The following is a 23156-nucleotide window of genomic DNA, read 5'->3' as shown; positions in this document are numbered from 1 at the left end:
AAATCATCGTAACAAGAAAATAAAATTTCTACGATCTGATCATGGAGGAGAATATTTGAGTTACGAGTTTGGTCTACACTTGAAACAATGCGGAATAGTTTCGCAACTCACGCCACCCGGAACACCACAACAAAATGGTGTGTCCGAACGTCGTAATCGTACTTTACTAGATATGGTGCGATCTATGATGTCTCTTACTGATTTACCGCTATCATTTTGGGGTTATGCTTTAGAGACGGCCGCATTCATGTTAAATAGGGCACCATCAAAATCCGTTGAGAGGACGCCTTATGAACTGTGGTTTGGCAAGAAACTAAAGTTGTCGTTTCTTAAAGTTTGGGGTTGCGATGCTTATGTGAAGAAACTTCAACCAGATAAGCTCGAACCCAAATCGGAGAAATGTGTCTTCATAGAATACCCGAAAGAGACTATTGGGTACACCTTCTATCACAGATCTGAGGGCCAGATTTTCGTTGCTAAAATCGGATCCTTTCTAGAGAAGGAGTTTCTCTCGAAAGAAGTGAGTGGGAGGAAAGTAGAACTTGATGAGATAACTGTATCTACTCCCTTATTGGAAAGTAGTTCATCACAAGAACCGTTTCCTGTGACAACTACACCAATTAGTGAGGAAGCTAATGATATTGATCATGAAACTTCAGATCAAGTTTCTACTGAACCTCGTAGGTCTACCAGAATAAGATCTGCACCAGAGTGGTACGGTAATCCAATTCTGGAAGTCATGTTGCTTGACCATGATGAACCTACGAACTATGAGGAAGCGATGATGAGCCCAGATTCCGCAAAATGGCTAGAGGCCATGAAATCTGAGATGGGATCCATGTATGAAAACAAAGTATGGACTTTGGTTGACTTGCCCGATGATCGGCAAGCAATTGAGAATAAATGGATCTTTAAGAAGAAGACTGACGCAGATGGTAATGTAACTATCTATAAAGCTCGACATGTTGCGAAAGGTTTTCGACAAGTTCAAGGAGTTGACTATGATGAGACTTTCTCACCCGTAGCAATGCTTAAGTCTGTCCGAATCATGTTAGCTATTGCTGCATTTCATGATTATGAAATTTGGCAAATGGATGTCAAAACTGCATTCTTGAATGGATTTCTGGAAGAAGAGTTGTATATGATGCAGCCAGAAGGTTTTGTTGATCCAAAAGGTGCTAACAAAGTGTGCAAGCTCCAACGTTCCATTTATGGACTGGTGCAAGCATCTCAGAGTTGGAATAAACGCTTTGATAGTGTGATCAAAGCATATGGTTTTATACAGACTTTTGGAGAAGCATGTATTTACAAGAAAGTGAGTGGGAGCTCTGTAGCATTTCTGATATTATATGTAGATGACATATTATTAATTGGAAATGATATAGAATTTCTGGATAGCATAAAGGGATACTTGAATAAATGTTTTTCAATGAAAGACCTCGGTGAAGCTGCTTACATATTGGGCATCAAGATCTATAGAGATAGATCAAGACGCTTGATAGGACTATCACAAAGCACATACCTTGATAAAATTTTGAAAAAGTTCAAAATGGATCAGGCAAAGAAAGAGTTCTTGCCCGTACTGCAAGGTGTGAAATTGAGTCAAACTCAATGCCCGACCACAGCAGAAGATAGAGAGAAACTGAAAGATGTTCCCTATGCTTCAGCCATAGGCTCTATCATGTATGCAATGCTGTGTACCAGACCTGACGTACGCTTAGCAATAAGCTTGGTAGGAAGGTACCAAAGTAATCCAGGAGTGGATCACTGAACAGCGGTCAAGAACATCCTGAAATACCTAATAAGGACTAAGGATATGTTTCTCGTATATGGAGGTGACAAAGAGCTAGTCGTAAATGGTTACGTCGATGCAAGCTTTGACACTGATCCGGACGATTCTAAATCGCAAATTGGATACGTGTTTTTATTAAACAGTGGAGCTGTAAGTTGGTGCAGTTCTAAACAAAGCATCATGGCGGGATCTACATGTGAAGCGGAGTACATAGCTGCTTCGGAAGCAGCAAATGAAGGAGTCTGGATGAAGGAGTTCATTTCCGATCTAGGTGTCATACCTAGTGCATCGGGACCAATGAAAATCTTCTGTGACAATACTGGTGCAATTGCCTTGGCAAAGGAATCCAGATTTCACAAGAGGACCAAGCACATCAATAGACGCTTCAATTCTATTCGGGACCAAGTCCAAGTGGGAGACATAGAGATTTGCAAGATACATACGGATCTGAATGTTGCAGACCCGTTGACTAAGCCACTCTCACGAGCAAAACATGATCAGCACCAAGACTCCATGGGTGTTAGAATCATTACTATGTAATCTAGATTATTGACTCTAGTGCAAGTGGGAGACTGAAGGAAATATGCCCTAGAGGCAATAATAAAGTTATTATTTATTTCCTCATATCATGATAAATGTTTATTATTCATGCTAGAATTGTATTAACCGGAAACATGATACATGTGTGAATACATAGACAAACATATAGTCACTAGTATGCCTCTACTTGACTAGCTCATTAATCAAAGATGGTTATGTTTCCTAACCATAGACATGTGTTGTCATTTGATTAATGGGGTCACATCATTAGGAGAATGATGTGATTGACATGACCCATTCCGTTAGCCTAGCACTTGATCGTTTAGTATATTGCTATTGCTTTCTTCATGACTTATACATGTTCCTGTAACTATGAGAATTATGCAACTCCCGTTTACCGGAGGAACACTTTGGGTACTACCAAACGTCACAACGTAACTGGGTGATTATAAAGGAGTACTACAGGTGTCTCCGAAGGTACATGTTGAGTTGGCGTATTTTGAGATTAGCTTTTGTCACTCCGATTGTCGGAGAGGTATCTCTGGGCCCTCTCGGTAATGCACATCATTATAAGCCTTGCAAGCAATGTGACCAAATGAGTTGGTTACAAGATGATGCATTACGGAACGAGTAAAGAGACTTGCCGGTAACAAGATTGAACTAGGTATTGGATACCGACGATCAAATCTCGGGCAAGTAACATACCGATGACAAAGGGAATAATGTATGTTCTTATGCGGTCTCACCGATAAAGATCTTCGTAGAATATGTAGGAACCAATATGGGCATCCAGGTTCCGCTATTGGTTATTGACCAAGAATAGTTCTAGGTCATGTCTACATAGTTCTCGAACCTGTAGGGTCCGCATGCTTAACGTTATGATGACAGTTTTATTATGAGTTTATAAGTTTTGATGTACCGAAGTTTGTTTGGAGTCCCGGATGTGATCACGGACGTAACGAGGAGTCTCGAAATGGTCGAGACATAAAGATCGATATATTGGAAGCCTATATTTGGACATCGGAATCGTTCCGGGTGAAATCGGCATTTTACCGGAGTACCGGGAGGTTACCGGAACCCCCCGGGGGTTATTGGGCCTACATGGGCCTCGAGGGAGAAGAGGGAAGGAGGCAGGAGGGGGCCGCGCGCCCCTCCCCTTCCTAGTCCGAATAGGACAAGGGAAGGGGGCGCCCCCCCCCCCTTTCCTTCCCCTCTTCCTCCTCTTTCCCCCCTTCTCCTATTCCAACTAGGAAAGAAGGGAGTCCTACTCCCGGTGGGAGTAGGACTCCCCCCTTGGCGCGCCCTCCTTGGCCGGCCGCCTCCCCCCCTGGCTCCTTTATATACGGGGGCAGGGGGCACCCCATAGACACACAAGTTGATCTACGGATCGTTCCTTAGCCGTGTGCGGTGTCCCCCTCCACCATATTCCACATCGGTCATATCGTCACGGAGTTTAGGTGAAGCCCTGCGCCGGTAGAGCATCATCATCGTCACCACGCCGTCGTGCTGACGGAACTCATCCCCGAAGCTTTGCTGGATCGGAGCCCGGGGATCGTCATCGAGCTGAACGTGTGCTGAACTCGGAGGTGCCGTACGTTCGGTGCTTGGATCAGTCGGATCGTGAAGATGTACGACTACATCAACCGCGTTGTGCTAACGCTTCTTCTTACGGTCTACGAGGGTACGTGGACAACACTCTCCCCTCTCGTTGCTATGCCATCACCATGATCTTGCGTGTACGTAGGAAATTTTTTGAAATTACTACGTTCCCCAACATCTCATTCGTGCGGAACCTCTTCAGTCTTTCGTAATTTATCTCAACCGGTGAATTCTCATCTCGTTTGACATTCTTCATCTCTTTTTCTTCTCCGGCGGATTCAATTCAAGTTTTCGGTAGATCAAATCCTTTTTCCTCGAAGTGTTTTCCCTGCTCGTTCGCCTCTCGCCAATTTATCCTTCCGAAGTGTTCAAGACATCTCAGGAGATTTGTTTGTGTCCGAGTTAATTCGAGGTTGTCACCTCATTCAAATATTTCAATTGTTCTGGTGTATAATCTATCTGTTCAACAATCCTTTCCAATGGTATTTTCTCTCTAGTGGGCCCTAACCCACAGGTCTTTTCCCAGGATCTTACCTGACTCTTCTAATTCCCCCGGAGTTATTTCCAAATTCTTTTCGGAGTTTGACGTAAGAATGAATTTCATCAGTCAGATGCCTTTTCAAGATCGATTTCAAATCATTTTCATTGTTGGCTCAACCTCTCTGCTTTTCATTCTACCGGAGTATCTCAGTATTTTGGTGGTGTTTTCCCGTCGTCATTGAAGACCGAAGAAGAGTTTTTCCTCTAAATCTTGCCCGTTCTCCCGAAGATTCATGATTCTAGTTTCATATTATCCTCTCAAATTATTCCATTTGTCAGATATTCTTTTCTTAACCATCCGGAGTATGTGAGAAGTTGTTTTCCCGTTTCTTTTCATCGGAGGCCATCATTCTAGTTATCGTTCTCTATTTATCCCGGTGCTTCGTTCAAGTGTTCTTTAATCAGCTCATGATCCCTTTGTTCTTCTGCATCTATATCCCCTCTAACATATTTGGTTTTTCTAATCCTTCCCGGTGATTCATTCTCTTTCATCAGTCATTTTTGAATTCTTACGGTGGTTCGTTCAAGATTCTTTTCCTTGATTATCATTTTAATCCTTTCGTTCTTTTCAATCCTACCGGTGGTTCATGAAGACCTTCTCAAGTTTGCGATATGTCACTTCTCAATCCTTTTCAAGAAGAACAAGTAGTATGCAAAAATCCATTGCTTGTCATCAATTTAATTTGATGAAGGATAAGCATACAATAAATCTTATTCTTATTTCATCCAAGTGAGTAATCTTTTCCTTCAGAGTTTGTTCATGATGAATAAATTCTAGTTCCAAGTGTTTTCCATCTTTTCTTTTCCGGAGTTCAAATTTCCTCAGCCATTTCGTCGGAACCTCCATATAAATCATCGCAAGGCTTTTATCTTATTCTTTCTTCCTTCATTCTATCTCATCATCCTTTTGTTACCGGAGTTCTTCATGGTGGTTCTTCATGATTTATTTCATTCTTTCAAGAGTTCATCAAGATTCTCGTTGGTGGAGTTCAAGTATCTTTTCTTCTCATCTCGAAGTGCAATTAATCCTCTGTATTCTTTTGAAGTGGAGTCTTGCATTTCTTCATTCTTCTAAGTTATCCAATCATTTCCGTTTGCGGTTGGTTATCACCTCATAATTTCTGAGATGTTATCCATAAGTCCACAACAAGCTTATTCTTTCGTTGTTGATTTTCTCAACAACTCCGTTCAACCCTTCCTGCTAAGTTCTTTTCATTCTAGTCTTTCAATTCTTCCAGAGGCATTGCGTCATTTATGTTGTCAAGTGTCTTTCCATCTCGTGAAGTTCATGTTCTTTTCCTTCCATTTTCAGCCGGAGTGCTGCCTAAATCCTTTCAGTCTTATTCGTTTCGTATTTCGTTCTAACCGGAGTGGTTTCATAGTCTATCTGATTCCGTGAGCTTTAGATTCTCGTCGTTCCTCTCTTATTCTCGAATGCTCTCGATTCTTTGCTTCTTCTCTTGAGTTCTTGTTTCACCTCATCCCTTTTTCTCTTCCGTCTCGGTACTAAGATCTCGGGACGAGATCTCTTGTTAGTGGAGGAGTGTTGTAACGCCCCGGATTCGATGCGCCAGGTTTCTGCCAGTTATTCACCGTCATTGCCATGTCATTTGCTTGTGTGTTGCATTTTATCATGTCATCATGTGCATTGCATTGCATACGTGTTCGTCTCATGCATCCGAGACTTTTCCCCGTTGTCCGTTTTGCAATCCGGCGCTCCTATGCCCTCCGGCGTTCCCCTTTCGTCTCTCTTCGTGAGCGGGTGTTAAACATTCTCGGAATGGCCCGAGGCTTGTCAAGTGGCCTTGGTATAGCAACGGTAGACCGCCTGTCAAGTTTCGTGCCATTTGGAGGTCGTTTGATACTCCAACGGTTAACCGCGTAGCCCGAAACCTCCCTTTCTCTTTGCAGCCCAACACCCCTTCCAAAGTGACCCAAAACCCAGCAAACTCCCCTCCATGCTCTCGGTCGTTCGATCACGATCGTGTGGGCGAAAACCGCTCCTCATTTGGACTCTCCTAGCTCCCTCTACCTATATATTAGCCCATCCCCCCGAAATTCGCGGATGAATCCCCCAAACCCTAGATCAACCTCCCTCTCGCCTGCCGGACATGTCCGCCCGCCGCCGGACACGTCCAGCGCCGCCGCCCTCGACGAATCCGCCGCCGCCACGTGTCGCCCACGCCTCCTCTCTCTCCTCCCCGCCGCCGCGGCCCGCGAGGCCCACGGTCGGACCGCCCGCGCCCGCGCTGGGCCTGAGCCGTGCCCCGCGCGCCGCCGTCCGCCGCTGATCCGCCGCCCCGCAGCCCGCGCCTGCCCCGCCGCCGCGGATCTCCGCCGCCTTCGGTCGCCGTCCCGCCCGGCTCCGCCGCCTGCCGGAGCTTCCACGTCGCCGGCCATCTCCGTCGCCGCCCGGGCGCCTCGCCCCGCGCCTCTCCCCCCCCCCCCCCCGCCTCCTCCGTCAACGGGCGCCGCCCCCGCCGCGAGCGCGAGCCCATGAGCTCGCCGGAGCCGCGCCTCGCCGTCGCTGCCAGAGTCCGCCACCCTCGGCTTCCGCGCCGCCGCGCCGGAACCGCGTCGCCCTGCCTGCCCCCGCTGACCGCCGCCGCCTCCCGCGTCCCCGCGCCTCGCCGCCGGCGCGCCGTCGTCAACTTCGGCCGGATCCGATGAGATCCGGCCCGGAACCCCGCAGGTGGATGAGATCCACCAATCCTCCCATCCAAACGCCCGGATCCTTTCGTCCCGGGTCGAACCCGTCCCGCGTTGACTTTCGCGGAGGTAGAAATCCACCAAGTCCCCAGATCTGTAACATTTTCATGCCATGTTCTTCATGTCGTATCTCTGCATCCGTAGTTCCGTTTTGTGCGTGTAATATGTCGAATTGTTCGTCTCAACGAGTACATCATTTTATTCCATTGCATCATGTTCATTTGAGGTCATCTAGATGCCCGAATCATCGTTGCAAGAGTGCTTCATAATGTTTTCTGCTGTCTGTTAACAGAACGAGCTCTTTTGTCATTTTTGCCATGATTGATGTGTGCATCCTATGAGGTTGATGTCTACATGTGTTTTGAACTATGACATGTCTTCTTTACATAGGTGTTTACCATGTATTTTTGTGATCAATGTGGTGACTAGCACAAGCACGCAAACTAGGCATCGTGATATTGCTGATTTTAGTCCCTGTTCTGCTGTTATTTTGATGCCATGTAAACTTGATGCTACAGAGAGATCCATGCTTATTTTCAGATACTTCAGTAAGGAAGTTTTGAACATATGGTTATGCTCTATCCATTAATGCTCCTGGTTGCAATTATGGAGTAGCCTAGCATGTCATTTTCGTGCTCTACTTTTGCTTCAAAATGTTTCCTGGCAGATTCTTTACATGTTATTCAATTTTGCCAAGGTTGTTGTAGTTGATCCTTGCATGCTATGGACTTGTTCTTGCCTTGGTTTGTTCCACAAATATGTCTTCTTACTGTTGGTTGCCTTGCCATGCCATGTATTGCTCTGTGGTGAGTGGTACAAGCTCATCAACATGCCTTCATAATTCTGTTCCTGGCATGTATGAATCTTTAATATAACTTGCTATGTTTACGTGGGTGCCATCATATCTTCTCATCCTTTTTGGCTCATCGTCAGTAAGGGAATTTTGTTCTATGCAACTAGTAGATTCATATCATGCCTTTGTTTGCCATGATAAGATCCTGTAACATGTTGTTTGATAGCTCTAAACATTGCAACCTGATGTTATTTTCTGCAAAGTCTGAACTGTTATTATTTGCAATCTTTCCATGTGTGTTTGAGCATGTTCTAGTAGTTTCTGGAGATAGCTCAGTGTTCATGTTTTGTTATGCTTTACCTGTACATCATGTCCATGCCTTTTGTTTTCTTGTTGAGGTCCTGTAGCATGTTGTTTTGATGCTTGCAAGATGCCTAGTTGCTGTTTTGGACAGCTTGTCCTTTAAACTTGTATAGTGTGCATGTGTTGAACCGTGGCTCCGTTTTGAGTGTGCTTTATATGAAACTTGCTTGATTTTGCATGTAGTTCCATATTATCATGTTGCATCCATGTTTTGAGGTGTTTTGCTTGATGTTTGTATGCATTTGGCATCAATGCCATGTTTAACTTGTTTTGCTCATATCTTCTAGGTCGTAGCTCCGAATTAAATGAACTTTATATGTAACTTGACTAGAATCTCATGTAGATCATCTTGTTGCATCTTAACTTGCTATTTAACAACTTCAACTTAAGGTTTATTCAGATCTGGACCAATTTCAAAATATGCATATGAGGACTTACCGGAATTGGTATATGTTGTTCCCGACCTCATTTAAACTTGCCTTGATGTGTTGCTCTTGTTTGCATCATCTCTTGCCATGAGTAGCTTCATGTAGCTTTGTCATGCATCATGCTTGTTGTGCATCATGCCATGTTCATGTGTGGTGTGTTTACCATGTTGTGTGCTTCTTTTCGATAGTTCCTGCTTCGTTGCGATCGTGAGGATTCGTTCGTCCACGCTTGGTTCGGCTTCATCCGTTCGTCTTCTTCATGGACTCGTTCTTCTTCCTAGCGGGATTTTAGGCAAGATGACCGCTACCCTGGATCTCACTACTATCATTGCTATGCTAGTTGCTTCGTTCTATCGCTATGTTGTGTTACCTATCTTTTGCTCATCAAGCCTCCCATATTGCCATGAACATCTAACCTTTGACACCCTTCCCTATGCAAACCGTTGTTTGGCTATGTTACCGCTTTCCTCAGCCCTCTTATAGCGTTGCTAGTTGCAGGTGAAGTTGAAGATTGCTCCATGGTGGACAGGATTTTGGTTGGGATATCACAATATCTCTTATATTATTAATGCATCTATATATTTGGTAAAGGGTGGAAGGCTCGGCCTTATGCCTGGTGTTTTGTTCCACTCTTGCCGCCCTAGTTTCCATCATACCGGTGTTATGTTCCCGGATTTTGCGTTCCTTACGCGGTCGGGTGATTTATGGACCCCCTCGACAGTTCGCTTTGAATAAAACTCCTCCAGCAAGGCCCAACATTGGTTTTACCATTTGCCTCACCACCACCTATATTTACCTTGGGAGTAATTAACCCAAGGGTCATCTTTATTACAGCCCCCCCGGGCCAATGCTTGTCTAAGTGTTGGTCCAAACTAGAGCACCGTGCAGGACCATCCCTTGGCAACTTGGGTTACGTCGGTTCCTATACGCTTAGCTTATCCGGTGTTGCCCTGAGAACGAGATATGTGCAGCTCCTATCGGGATTGTCGGCGCATCGGGCGGTCTTGCTGGTCTTGTTTTACCATTGTCGAAATGTCTTGTAAACCGGGATTCCGAGTCTGATCGGGTCTTCCTGGGAGAAGGTATATCCTTCGTTGATCGCGAGAGCTTATCATGGACTAAGTTGGGACACCCCTGCAGGGTATAATCTTTCGAAAGCCGTGCCTGTGGTTATAGGCAGATGGGAATTTGTTAATGTCCGGTTGTAGATAACTTGACACCAGATCCGAATTAAAACACATCAACCGTGTGTGTAGCCGTGATGGTCTCTTTTCGGCGGACTCCGGGAAGTGAACATGGTTTCTGGGCTATGTTTGACGTAAGTAGGAGTTCAGGATCACTTCTTGATCATTACTAGTTGACGACCGTTCCATTTGCTCTCTTCTCGCTCTTATTTGCGTATGTTAGCCACCATATATGCTTAGTCGCTGCTGCAGCCTCACCACTTTACCCCTTCCTTCCCTTTAAGCTTTGCTAGTCTTGATACCCATGGTAATGGGATTGCTGAGTCCCCGTGGCTCACAGATTACTACAAAAACAGTTGCAGGTGCAGGTTATGCGATGATCATGACGCGAGAGCGATGCTTGCTTGCGTTGGAGTTCTACTTCTGCTTCTTCTTCGATCAGGGATAGGTTCCAGGTCGGCATCCTGGGCTAGCAGGGTGGATGTCGTTTGAGTTTCTGTTTGTGTTTCATCCATAGTCGGATGATGCTCTTATGTATTGTGATGATGTATTCGTGTGGAATTGTATGCCTTATGTATGTATCCCCATCTATTATGTAATGTTTATGTAATGATATCCACCTTGCAAAAGCATTTCAATATGCGGGTCTATCCTTGGTGGGACCTTCGAGTTCCTTTTGGATAGGGTCGCATATTGGGCGTGACAGGCGGAGCGCGGACGGTGGCAGAGAGCGACATCGTCTAGCTTCAAACCCGAGCTCCTCGAGCTGATCTAGGGCAGGGGATAAGAACCACTCGTCAAACTTGGCTTGGACCTTGCAGTTGGTACTGAACATGCGGATGTCAAGGCGTCTGGATGGCCCAGGGTGCAATGAAAGGATCTTGGAGACTGCGGCCATGCATCTGCAATCCTCGTCGCAGAGGTAGCTGTCAATGGTGAGGTTGAGCGGGACACGACGCCAGATGGGGCGCCACCGTCGGGAGAGCAGGGTGGTCCCGCACGGGAGATTTGGTGGGGAGGAGGCCGATGATGATGAGCAACATGTCGTCGGGGAGGCTGCTGATGAAGTCCAGGCTCGCCGGATGCGGCTTTGGCTCGAGCCACCTCTGCTTGTTGGCTGCCTCGCCGTCCATCTTAGCCGGCGACGACGCTGGTGTACACGTGTGCTGGTGTCTATTGTGTGTTGGGTGTGCGTGAGTGCGTCCTTCACGCGGAAGAAGTGTGCCCTCAATTTACTAGCACGTGGGGTGCTACCCCGAGTGGTTTCAACTTTGTTTACTTGACCGTATGTCAGATGGGGCTCTAGTTTACTTATTTTCACCCACTGCCACATGGGCCAGCACACAAAGATAGAGAACACGAGCTAACAAGGCAACATGTGGACTGGTTGACCCGTCAACTAAACAATATACGGAGCTATACGCTAACACAGTGACCGTATAATCCCTCGGTATAGAGAGTTCGAGTGAGAGGGGAGGCCCATGAGAAATAGTAGAGAGAGAGAAAGATCTATTCCCTCCGTTCGATAATGTAGTGCCTATATTTTTTAAAAGTCAAACTTTTGAAACTCTGACCAAGTTTATAAAGAAATTACTTATATCTACAATACCAAAGATAAATGATAGTATGAAGTAAGTACATGTTGTGATGAATCTAATGATCATTCCAGATGTAAATGTTTTTCTCCACATATACCTGGTCAAACTTTTCTAAGGTTTGACTTTTCAAAACATCCATATGCTTATGGACATGAGAGAGTCCCTAACTAGAGAGAGAGAGAGAGAGAAATAGAAAGAGTGAGTGAAAAAGTGTGTGTGCGTGTGTGAAAGAGACATGGACAACACACGATAAAGTAGAGAAAAAGCATGTGTGTCTTATGCAAACATATAACTCATGCATCTTCGACAGCGGAAGCGAGGTGATGAGATAGTGTGTGGTTGTTTGCGAGCGTGAGAGAAAGACCCCTAGCACGTGGCCAAGAGAGGTCTGACAAACAAGGGAGAGAGGTCGAGAGAGATGTACGGAGAAAATGCAGACATGAGGAGGAGAGAGTGTATGTTTGTGACAGAGAGATCCCCTGGAGATCGTTTTGGGACTACATGGGTGGGAGATCGAGTGACAAGGTGTGTGCATGATAGAAGATACCCCTAGAGATATCAAGATAAACGCATGGATGGAAGGAGACAATACGTGTGTCCTGATGGCTAGTGAGATATAGTCATTCTTTGGGGGGGTGCTCTAGCCGCGGTAGCGACATGAGCGGCGATGATGAGCTCTCGGCTCCGGCGAAACTATGGCGTAGGCGAGGCAACAAGCGTGGAAGCAAGAGGGAACGGCGGCGGGGCTCACCGCGTGCCAGTAGAGCAGCTTAGCAGACTCGGTGGTGGCTGGACGGTGTCGGAGGGGTGATGGCGATCTCGGGTGGCCTACAAAGAAGATGACAGCGATGTCGGTGTTTGGGGACGTCCGGTGATGCGTGGCTCGGTGGAGACATAGCAGGCGATGTGTCGGATCCCGAGGACACGTCGTGGAAGAGAGACGGCGGCAGTGCCTACGATGGTGCTCGGCGGCGCACTGCGGTGCGCTCGGGTGTGAGATGGAGAGGTGCCAAAGGAGGGGGAGGTGACCAAGAGAAGTGAGGGAGAGAGGCAAGGAGGTGCATGGCATCCCCAGGGGGTCACGGGTGCAAGCAGGGAGGCAGGAGGTGGCACTGCTCGTGCCAGTGCGCTCTGGCCACGCGCCCCTGTCCTCCTAGCACGAGGTAGGGGGTCACTGGCAGTTGGGCGAGTGGGCCAGCCGGGCTGCATAGTGCGAAGCTGCTAGGTAGGCTCTCCTTTTATTATTTCTTTTTGTTTTCTTTTCTGTAATTTGTTTTGATTTAGTTATAAACACTAAATCATTTTTGTTGCTTCTGATAATTTTTGTAGGGACTAGTTGGATTATTCCAAAGCCCCTCACCAAAATTCAGAATTGTTAGAGCTAGTAAATATTTTATATGAATTAATAGCCCCAATTCAAATACAATATGAATTGATTCAAAAATCCAAAATTTCATGGAGAAATGTGCATCATCTTTGGTTATTGTTTCCAACACTTTCCAAAAATGATGAACATTTTAAAGGCCATTTGGGTTCACTAAGAGTTTTTTTAGTTGAACCTATTTGAATCCCAAGTGCTAGGGTTTGATCATCCCTCATTTCAAGTTCATTTGAAAATGTAAACATGATACTCACATGAAAGGCTAGCCTAGGTCATACCAGAACTAGGGATGTGACAAAAAGTCATTATATCAAATAGATCTCCAAGAACATCGAGGAGAACATTGTATTGAAGATCAAAAAGAGAGAAGAAGCCATCTAGCTACGACCTATTGACCCATAGGTCTGTGGTAAACTACTCATGCATCATCGAAGGGGCAAGGGTGATGATGAAGAACCCCTCCGTCATCGTTGACCCCTCCAGCAGAGTGCCAAAAAAGGTTTCTAGATTGGATCTCGTGGTTCTGGAACTTGCGGCGGCGGAAACTGTTTTCTCTCGACTCCCCTAGGATTTTTAGGATTTTAGAGTATTTATAGAACTGATAGTCGGTGGATGGGTGCCTGTGGGCTCTAGTACCAACCAGGGCACGGCAGGGTCCTCTGGCACGACATGCTGCCTAGTGGGCCCCACGGGGCCTCTCTGGTGCACTTCTTGTGCCTCTTGGGTGTCTTCTAGGCAGAATTTTTTTCCAAAAAGTTCCGTGGCATTTGGGCTCTGTTTGGTATTGATTCTGCGAAGTAAAAAACAAGCAAACAACAGCAACTAGCACTAGGCACTATGTCAATAGGTTAGTCCCAAAAAATGATAAAGTTGCTAGTAAATGAATATAAAGCATCCAAGAATGATAATATAACAGCATGAAACAATCAAAAATTATAGATACGTTGGAGACGTATCAAGGAGCTAGGGAGGGCGAAAGGCCACTGTCGCGGAGGAAGACCAACTCGAAGAAGGAGGACAAGCACGATGCGGCGTCGATTGCCTTGCTTGCAACCATGAAGGGCATGATGAGTAAGAAGGACACAAGGGAGGAGAAGCACCAGCAAGACAAAGAAAAGCAAATAAACGCCTTCATGGAGATTCAAAGGAGAAGGCTTGAGCTCGATGCGAAGAAGCAAGCCAAGATGCTTGAGATGGAGGCGGGGAATCAAACCAAGATGCTCGAGATCAAGGCCGCCAATGCCAAGACCAAGGTGAAAGAAGTGGCGCTTGCTAGAATGATGACGGGGCTGGAGATCATGAAGGTGGACCTGAACACCGTGTCGCCGAGGAAGAAGCCATGGTTAGAGAAGATGCAGGCTGACATGCTTACGTTTGACGACAAGTGATCTATGGCGGAGAGCGCCGTCCTTTTTTTATACTGGCAAGTGTGCTGGCATGACCACGGTCGAGATGGCGTGGTCGATTCTCGCCCGTTTTTGTGTGCTGACATGTGCCCCGGCCGCTGGCAAGTGTGCCAGCATGAACTGTGTGGTGGTTTTTTTGGAGGCTGGCATTGTATGCCGGCAGCTGACATGACGCCGACATGAACTTTGGGCGATGGCATGGCCGTTGGCATGATCTATGACTGCGAGTCTTTTAAATTTATGCATGAACATGAAATAGATTGCGTGCGTTGGCCGTACGGCCGACCCAAAACAAAAACAGAACGGGCATCCGATCCAAATGGACGAAAAGCAGACAAAACACGCGCCCATTTGGGTCGGCGTGTTGGAGTTGCTCTAAAACGAAAAAAAGAAGTTGCTGTTCCCGTCGCACAGCGAATTGTCTCAGAGGAAGAAAAGACCGATATTTTGGGTCCGATTCATCGAACGTCTCGACGCTTACGTCCCCGCCCTTGGCATCGCATTGGCCATGCACGGCAGCTCGACAGCAATCGACACCGCAACCGCGACGGCCAACCAACAGCAATAAATCGGGCCGCGGCACTCCCCTTTCCTAGCATGCATCAAGCGACGATTTCAACCCTTGGCAACAGGAGAAGGGCGCAGCGTCCAAATCAGCGCAGCAAACTTCTCTGAATCGTCGTCGCGGCCGCATCCCCGTGGTCATCCATTCGTTGGCGTCTCCGTTCCTCATGCTCATCCCTGTTCCAATCCTGATCCGTGGGCTGTCACATGTTACCCGAGTTAATGGAGTACGTCGCATCCATTAACTCCGTTTACCGAGTCTTTGGGCTGTCACATGTTCATGCTCGGACGGTCGATTTCTTCAGTGACATGCATCCGTCCAAGAGTACTTGTCTGTCTTTGGCGATATTTTTCAGCTAGCCAGAATTACTGGGGGATGCCATCCATCGGGAACTCAGAGTGCCGTTCGCTGAAGAAAATTATACTGCACGGCTGTGCCAGTACCTGATCACCGCCTGTTTGTAGCGGGTACACGTTTCCATTATCTCAAGTGGGACGGAGTACTCGCGCACATTGATTTCCATAGGCCTTTTTGGTTGATGAATAATTGAATGCGGGTGGATGAAAAGCCGGCCTCCAAAGGCTTGATGCTGCGTGTGGAAGAAAATGCCAGCACGTACGTACTTGCCTAGTTGCATGATTGCTTCATCTCTCGCCGCTTGCTCAACAGATCCTTCATAACTAGCGACATCAAACCAAACCAACTGGCCAGTGAGTGATGAAACATAAATTATATGCTAAGTAAGCAATGTTGCTTGCAGGTCACTGCTGGCAAATGAGTGAAGATCCTGAGGCCAACTTATAAAATGATGAAAAATGAAACACAAAGGACTGGAAATGACCCGTGCCACAAAAGATTGGCGCCTGGTCTCGCTGTTGTTTTCGGCGCTATTAAGTTCGAATGTGACATTACTTTTTTTCTTGAAGGGAATGTGACATTACTTGCTGACTAGCTCCTCTTCCCAAAAGGTCTTGCGTTTCTTCAAAATGGCAGGACGTGATACTTTTCGGAAGTACTAAATAGTTCATTTAGCATGTTTATTTTAGATGACGTTTTCCGTTTTAGAGGGTGCTTGAATACGTTTTAGTCCCATGACTAAGAGGGTGTTTGGATTCACTTTTAGAGGCTAAAGTTCCAAGCACCCCTGACTAAAGAAAGGCTAGGACTAGTTTTGAGGCTAAAAAATTTTAATCAGAGGAAACCTACTAAAATATGGAATAGTCCTCTCTCTCCTCATTTAACTCCTCTCCTTTAACACCGGCGAGTTTTGGATTGGAGGGTTGGAGCATAATAAATGCTCATTAACTTAATTTTAGTCTCTTTAGTATTTGGATCCAAACATGGGTGAGGCTAGCAAGTTTTAGTCTCACTACTTTTAGTCATGGGACTAAAACGTATACAAGCACCCTTTAAAAATAGTATGACTAAAACTTGCTAGCCTCACCCATGCTTGGATCCAAATACTAAATAGACTAAAATCAAGTTAATGAGCATTTATTATCCTCCAAACCCTCCAATCGAGAACTCGCCTGTGTTAAAGAAGATGAGTTAAATGAGGAGAGAGAGGACTAATCCACATTTTAGTAGGGGTATCCCTGACTAAAATATTTTAGTCTCAGGACTAGTTTTAGCCCTCTTTAGTCAGGGGTGCTTGGAACTTTAGCCTCTCCTAGAGACTATTTTAATCAGACTAAAATAAGTCCCTTGGATCCAAGCATCCTCTTAGATTAGTGAGAAATAACTTCCACTAGTACTAACATACACGCTTTCCTAGACTATGTTACTACCTCCGTAGTGGGTAGTAACATATGTGTGGGGTCATGCAAAACTTCATTTATTAGATTGTAGACTCATATTGTCTTGAAATATGTGATGTTACGTGAACCAGCTAAATTACTCAATCTATCTCTCTCCTCATTAACTCATTGTCACATAGACAAATTTGTTGAGTTGAACTCGATGTTACTCTTGAAATTACTCTCAATGGCTAGTCTTACCATGATTGATACACTGTCAAATGAAAGTGAGGCACCAGCGCAAATTATTTGGGCAAAAAGACTAAGAGAAAGTACAATGGACGTTCAAAACTTTGTGACCGCCGAGTGGTCTCGCATGACTCTATTCACAAATGTTCAAATCATGATAAGTTTGGTGCAGCCTCGAAATAGGCTTGCGTCATGCATAAAGCAATGACCAAAGTACACGGTCAAATGACACAAGGTGAAGGGGCAGCCCTCTTACAAAGCACATCTTGTGATCTCTGTACACCGCAGAAACTACGCTACCGAATCAGAACATGAGGATGACAGAGTACAACACCGCGCCACGCCCTACCACACCTAGAACGTGTTTGGTTGCCTATATTTGGCCCAACGAGGCCCGCACGGAAAGAATCCGGCCTGTTTGGTAGCCCACATACACTGTTCGACATGCATCGCACAAAGTTTAAAGCACCTCCTAGTCATGTCCAACAGCTACGCCCGTATTCGCAGTTTTTAGAGAGGCAGGCTCGGCCGAAGCAGGGGAGAGGAACGCGGTGTTGAGCTCGTGCGACCAGGGAGATGCCGCGAGCTTGCGCGCGTCTTCGAAAAATCCCGCCGATTCGGTCGCCCCTATTTAGCCCCCTCCTCTCACCGCCCAAAGTCCCGCCACCCTTCTCCCCCCTTTTGAGCTTTGCCCCGGACGCACATCGGCACCGACGAGCAGGTAAGCGACGCTCCTTCACCGTCGGGCGGTCCACGGCAGCGATGACTCCTGTCATCAACTTCTTCAACCGTTCCCGCGTCCACCTCGAGCTGCAGCGATGGCCTCTATGAGTTCAATCACCCTCTTCTCTCTGTTAGTTGTAGCTAGATCCGAGAGCATGTGATGTAGGTTTTGATGTGCAAGCATGTGGTAGGGTTGATTCATGCAGTTCGTGTGCTATGCTTACTGTCAATGCGGTAGCTTATGATGTTGTGGTAGCCATTGATGGTGGATTTGTAGCATGGTAGAGTAGTGTGACAGTGATGCATACACTGGATTCATAGCTAGTTGTCATGCATGCTCCTCCTTTCATAGATCATCTGGTACTATGTGTTATGCTTATTGTCAATGCGTGCTACGATTGTAGGACATAACCTTAGTCAAGCCCTTGTCCTTTCCAACAACCAGTACGGTGCGTCGTATGTGGAGGACTCCCACTACCCCCCCCCCCCTCGATGGGAGATGCCTCCTGATTCAGATGTGTTCGAGTTATCACCCGCTGGTTCTCTTTTTGTGTTTGTTGTGCTTGTTGAGCCAACTGCTGTTGCCGCTACACTGACGGCGGCCACAAAGGAAAAGAAGGATGGTAGGGGGAACAATATGAAGTGGCAGCAGTTCATGTACATGTGCGCCGAACAAGATGTGTGAGCTCATCTCTAGTGGGGTTAGTACTGACAAGGGCTTCAAGGAGGCGCACTTGAACACCGTTGCGAAGCAGGTGTTCAAGTTCTATTGCCGGGAGGTGCTGCCACCCAGGTGTACAACCACCTCAGGAAGTGGAGAGCTCGATAGATCCAAGTGTCTAAGCTCAGAGACCTTAGCGATGCCTCATGGGATCAAAACACTTGCTCGATCGTTCTTGAAAGAACATGCAGTGCCCCCATGTTTGGTTTTGGTAATTGATGACAATCTCTATGTACTAATGGTTGCCTTGAGTTATATTTGAAGGATTTGTCCATAGGCTTTTCTTGGAGTCCATTTGTTGGTTTCAAGGAGGTGATGACCAAGGTGCTATTCAAGGAATTACCTAAAGATTGGTCATTTGAGAGGTTGATCAAGACTAAGTCAAAGAGTAAATCAAAGTGATCAACTTACAAAGCGGACAAGATGTACCAAGGTATCAAGTGATCCCATGGTATGGTAAGCATTGTCCATTACGCTTTGTATGCTAACCCATGGTATTCGTGAGAGTTCGTTATGGGGTTAGGTTGCGGTGTGCAAGTTCAAGTGGAGCATCACGAAGAGATCAAATGCTTGAAGTCTGTCGTCCATTGTGGTAAAAATGGATTTGTGAAGATGTGCGAAAGAGTGGCTCACCCATAGTGGAGTATGGGGGAGCAATCAACTAGTCTTCATCGAGCCAACGCAATCACGAAAGGTGGTCCAACTTGAGGGAGTCAAGATCGTCATCATCTAGCTCAAGTGGACCATGTGCAAGGCAAAGGTTTGCCCTTGATAGGTTTTCTATTTTACCGGTCTCATGGTGGTAGTAGGGAGACCAGGTTATAGGATCGATTGTCGTACTATCAAGGGGGGCTCTCGATGAGTAGCTTGATCGTATTATTCATAGAGAGCTCAAACCATTGCATCCTTGCATCATCTTTCTTGGTTCTTGTATGGTTCTCTTTGTGAGATTTGGAGCTTATGGTCATCTTGATGACAAGCTCGAGTTCATCGAAAACGGAGTTCACATGCATCTTCTATGATGTTTTCGATGTTGGAGGTTCTTCCGGTTCTACTCTGTTGGAGGTTTCTCTCCTCTTTTTGTTAGGCATACCTCCTCTGCCTCTTCTTACTGTATCCAACAAGCTTGAGTTTGCTCAATTCGGAGCTCATTTACAGAGGTTGTGACAGTTCTGATTTTATTGGAACCGTCTATTGTCTTTAGCTGCGTTTTGTAGGCATCCAAGTGCTAAGGCCTCTGTGGTGTGCGGTAGTACTGCTCAAGGGAGCGGTAGTACCGCAGGGGCCAGCGGTAGTACCGCTCCTGGTGAGCGGTAGTACCACTGCCTCTAGCCCAGAACGCTGGTGCGAATGCTGGGTGCTAAGAGGTAGTACCGCGGTCAGAGTGGTAGTACCGCCTACCGGCGGTAGTACCGCTTGTTAGCTGCTAGTACTACCGTCCCTGTTGTGGTTTCGATTTTTCGTGTCAGGTTTCCGTAAAGGACCATGCACGGGAGCGGTAGTAGGGACGGAAATAGGGCGCGGTAGTACCGCTCCTACGTCCACTCCAACTGCCGCTCAGCTCGCTGCCCTCCTCTGTTTTCCAGCGGCTATAGGGAGCGGCAGTATTGCTTATCAGTGGTAGTACCGCCCACAGGGCAGTAGTACCGCCCTAGTGCATGTACTTCTTCTCCCTCAGCCCTGGTTGCCCTATGCCTGCTTGCCACAGTAGTAGTACCGTTGTGGCAGCAGTAATACCGCTCCGACAGCGGTAGTACCGCTCTGTGCGGGCTGTGAGCATAACGGTTGGATTTTCCCCCTCCTATAAAAGGGGGTCTTCTTCCCCAATGTACCTTATCCTTTGAGCTCGTGTTCTTCCCCCATTGTTGACCTTCTTCGAGCTTGCTATCTCTCAATCCCTCCATGGATTCTTGCTAGTTTTGGGGGGAAAGAGAGAGGAGATCTAGATCCACATTTCCACCAATCACTTTCTCCTCTAGGTGAGGGGAACCCCTTGGATCTAGATGTTGGAGTTCTTGGTGTTTTCCTTCCGTTCTTCCTTTCATTTCCCTCCCTAGCATTAGTTGCTTTGGTGGGATTCGGGAGAGAAGAACTTGGGCACTCCGTGTGCCCTTGCCATTGCATTTATTGCATCGGTTTGAGTTCTCCATGGTGATACATGGAAGTTACAAGTTGAGAAGATTATTACTCTTGGGTGCTTGGTACCCTTGAGCTTGTTCCTCTTGGGTGCTTGGACGCCCTAGACGGTTGGTGGTGTTCGGAGCTCAATCATTTTGGTGTAAAGCTCCGGGCAAGCGTCGGGGTCTCCAATTAGGTTGTGGAGATTGCCCTGAGCAATTTGACGGGTACCGGTGACCGCCCCCAAGGGTTGCCATTTGTACGGGTTCGGTGACCGCCCTCAAGGGTCCCTTAGTGGAATCACGACATCTTGCATTGTGCGAGGGCGTGAGGAGATTACGGTGGCCCTATTGGCTTCTTGGGGAGCATTGTGCCTCCACACCACTCCAAACGGAGATTAGCATCCGCAAGGGTGTGAACTTCGGGATACATCATCGTCTCCGCATGCCTCGGTTATCTCTTACCCGAGCTCTTTACTTATGCACTTTACTTTGTGATAGCCATATTGTTTCTTGTCATATATCTTGCTATCACATTATTGTTTATCTTGCTTAGCATAAGTTGCTGGTGCACATAGGTGAGCCTAGTCATTTTAGGTTTTGTGCTTGACAAAATAACCGCTAGGTTTATTCCGCATTTGTTCAAGCCTAAACCATAATTATTTTAAAGCGCCTATTCTCCCCCCCCCCTCTAGGCGACATCCATGATCTTTCAGTTCTAAAGGCAGAGCACTACACCGGCCATGTCCCTGTTAGCTCACCGGCCCCTTGTTTTTCACACTGACTACCATTGCCTACTCACAACTGACAACGCTTGTGCTTCTTTCTTAGGACCAACCGAAAGATGTCAAGTTCCTCAACACACCCATCCAGAACTACAACCAGATGCAGCACATCTTTTCCATCGGGTTGGCAACCGGCAAGCATGCCATGGTCTTCGGTGAGCCTCTCGGTTCTCCCATGTCGGAGTTCCCAAGCACCCCGAATGTAGAGGCAGACCTTGATGGCCTTGAAAAGCCATTTGAGCATGTCCCTCTGGTCAATAGGAAGAGGAAGAGGGGCGCCCTAATGGAGGAGGAGATTAGTGTCTTCACCAGCATGACTGAGGCCGTGAAGGAGGTGCAACCGCCATTAGGGAGAGCAAGTCCGTTGACGTCCACGCTGACCTGTACAATGTCGTATGGAGCAAGGTGGCTTCACCGATGTGGCTCTCATGGCAGCTCTGAGCCACTTGCTAGAAAACAAAGCCCAGGGTGTTGGGTTTGTTGCCATGGCAGATGCCCACAAGGTGTTCTGCCTCAGGAGCTGGTTGGGCAAGCATTACTACTAGAGATTGTTGTTGGTTACCACGTGCATGATCCTTGATGGCGATGGCGATGGTGACAAGGACGATGATGATGATGATGACGTATATTCTATGTAGCTAGGGCTTGAAAATAACATGATGGTTTGCATATTTTGATGAGGTGGTATATACTAACCCCTCACAGTGATCCTTAGGGTGATCATGAACCTGCGGTGGTAGGATGACACCCTCTTTTGGATGTGGTGATGGTAGGATGACACCATAGTACTGCTAGGTTGAACTTGATATGCCATATGATCATGTATGCTTACTAGTTCTCTTCTACTACATTGCATGTTGTTTGTGTGCTACTTTGCTTGCCCCTTGATTGTTCCATTGCTTGTTGCTTCAACTGTTGATCCTTTTTCACTGCTAGGACAAGTGGTATGTTGTGTTCATTGGAAGGGCACCAGGGGTTTACAGTTTATGGGAAGCTTGCAACCAACAAGTTTCAGGGTACAACGACAGCAGCCAAAGAGGGTTTAAGACTAGGCAGGCGGCAGAAGATGCATACGCCAAGTTTGTGTGAAAGCAGGCATGCAAGGTTGAAGTTGGAAAGGCGGCGCCACACTTTTGGGTCAAGACTTTAATCATCATCGTGCAGTTCATCACCATTGCGGTGTTTTGGTGTTGGTGTGGTAGTTGTGCTCGTGTGTAAGGTAACATCACCACATAGGGTACAAGGTTAGCACACCTTGCACCCTGTGTGTAACCAAACAATGTGCTTATGTGTGAGTTGAGACAATTCAGGCAACCAAACAACATGTGTAAAGCTATCCCCTAATGCAGGCAAGCAAGATGCATGCAACCAAACAAGTTGTAGATGTTGGTTTTGGGGCTGTTTCTACTAAGCCAGGCTTCATTGAGCCAAGCCTCATTGAGCCAGGCTAGGGTGGAGCGGCAACCAAACACGCCCCTAGGCTCCACGATAGCGCCCTCAAGAGAGAAAACGACGATGAGCCTTGCGTTACCGAGTCCCGAACGGACAAGGGTCTTCACCCGGAACCCTAACACAGAGAGGAGAACCAGAACGACGTCTTCAGGAAGATAGAGGCGCCCACGGGTGTCGTCGTCATTGGCACCAAAGTGCAGAGCTTCTGCTAGGCAGCTCACCCTATGCCACAAGATGCAACCAGGCCATACGCTACGAGCTATGACTCCCAGATCTGGATCCGAGCGCCGCCTATGATAGGGCGCCTGAGCCACATGCAGCTTGACCTCTCACCACCCACATGACCGAGAGAGGAAGCCACAACTCCATCATGAGGCCTGCAGAGAGCCAATCATGGGGATCGCTGTTCGGGGCCATGCCCCGACATCCCTGTCCTAAGACACTGCCACCCATCCACCTCACGACACACCAACCC

Source organism: Triticum aestivum, chromosome 4B, assembly GCF_018294505.1.
Source record: "Triticum aestivum cultivar Chinese Spring chromosome 4B, IWGSC CS RefSeq v2.1, whole genome shotgun sequence".
Lineage (NCBI taxonomy): Eukaryota > Viridiplantae > Streptophyta > Magnoliopsida > Poales > Poaceae > Triticum > Triticum aestivum.
Note: the sequence above shows the minus strand (reverse complement) of the source record.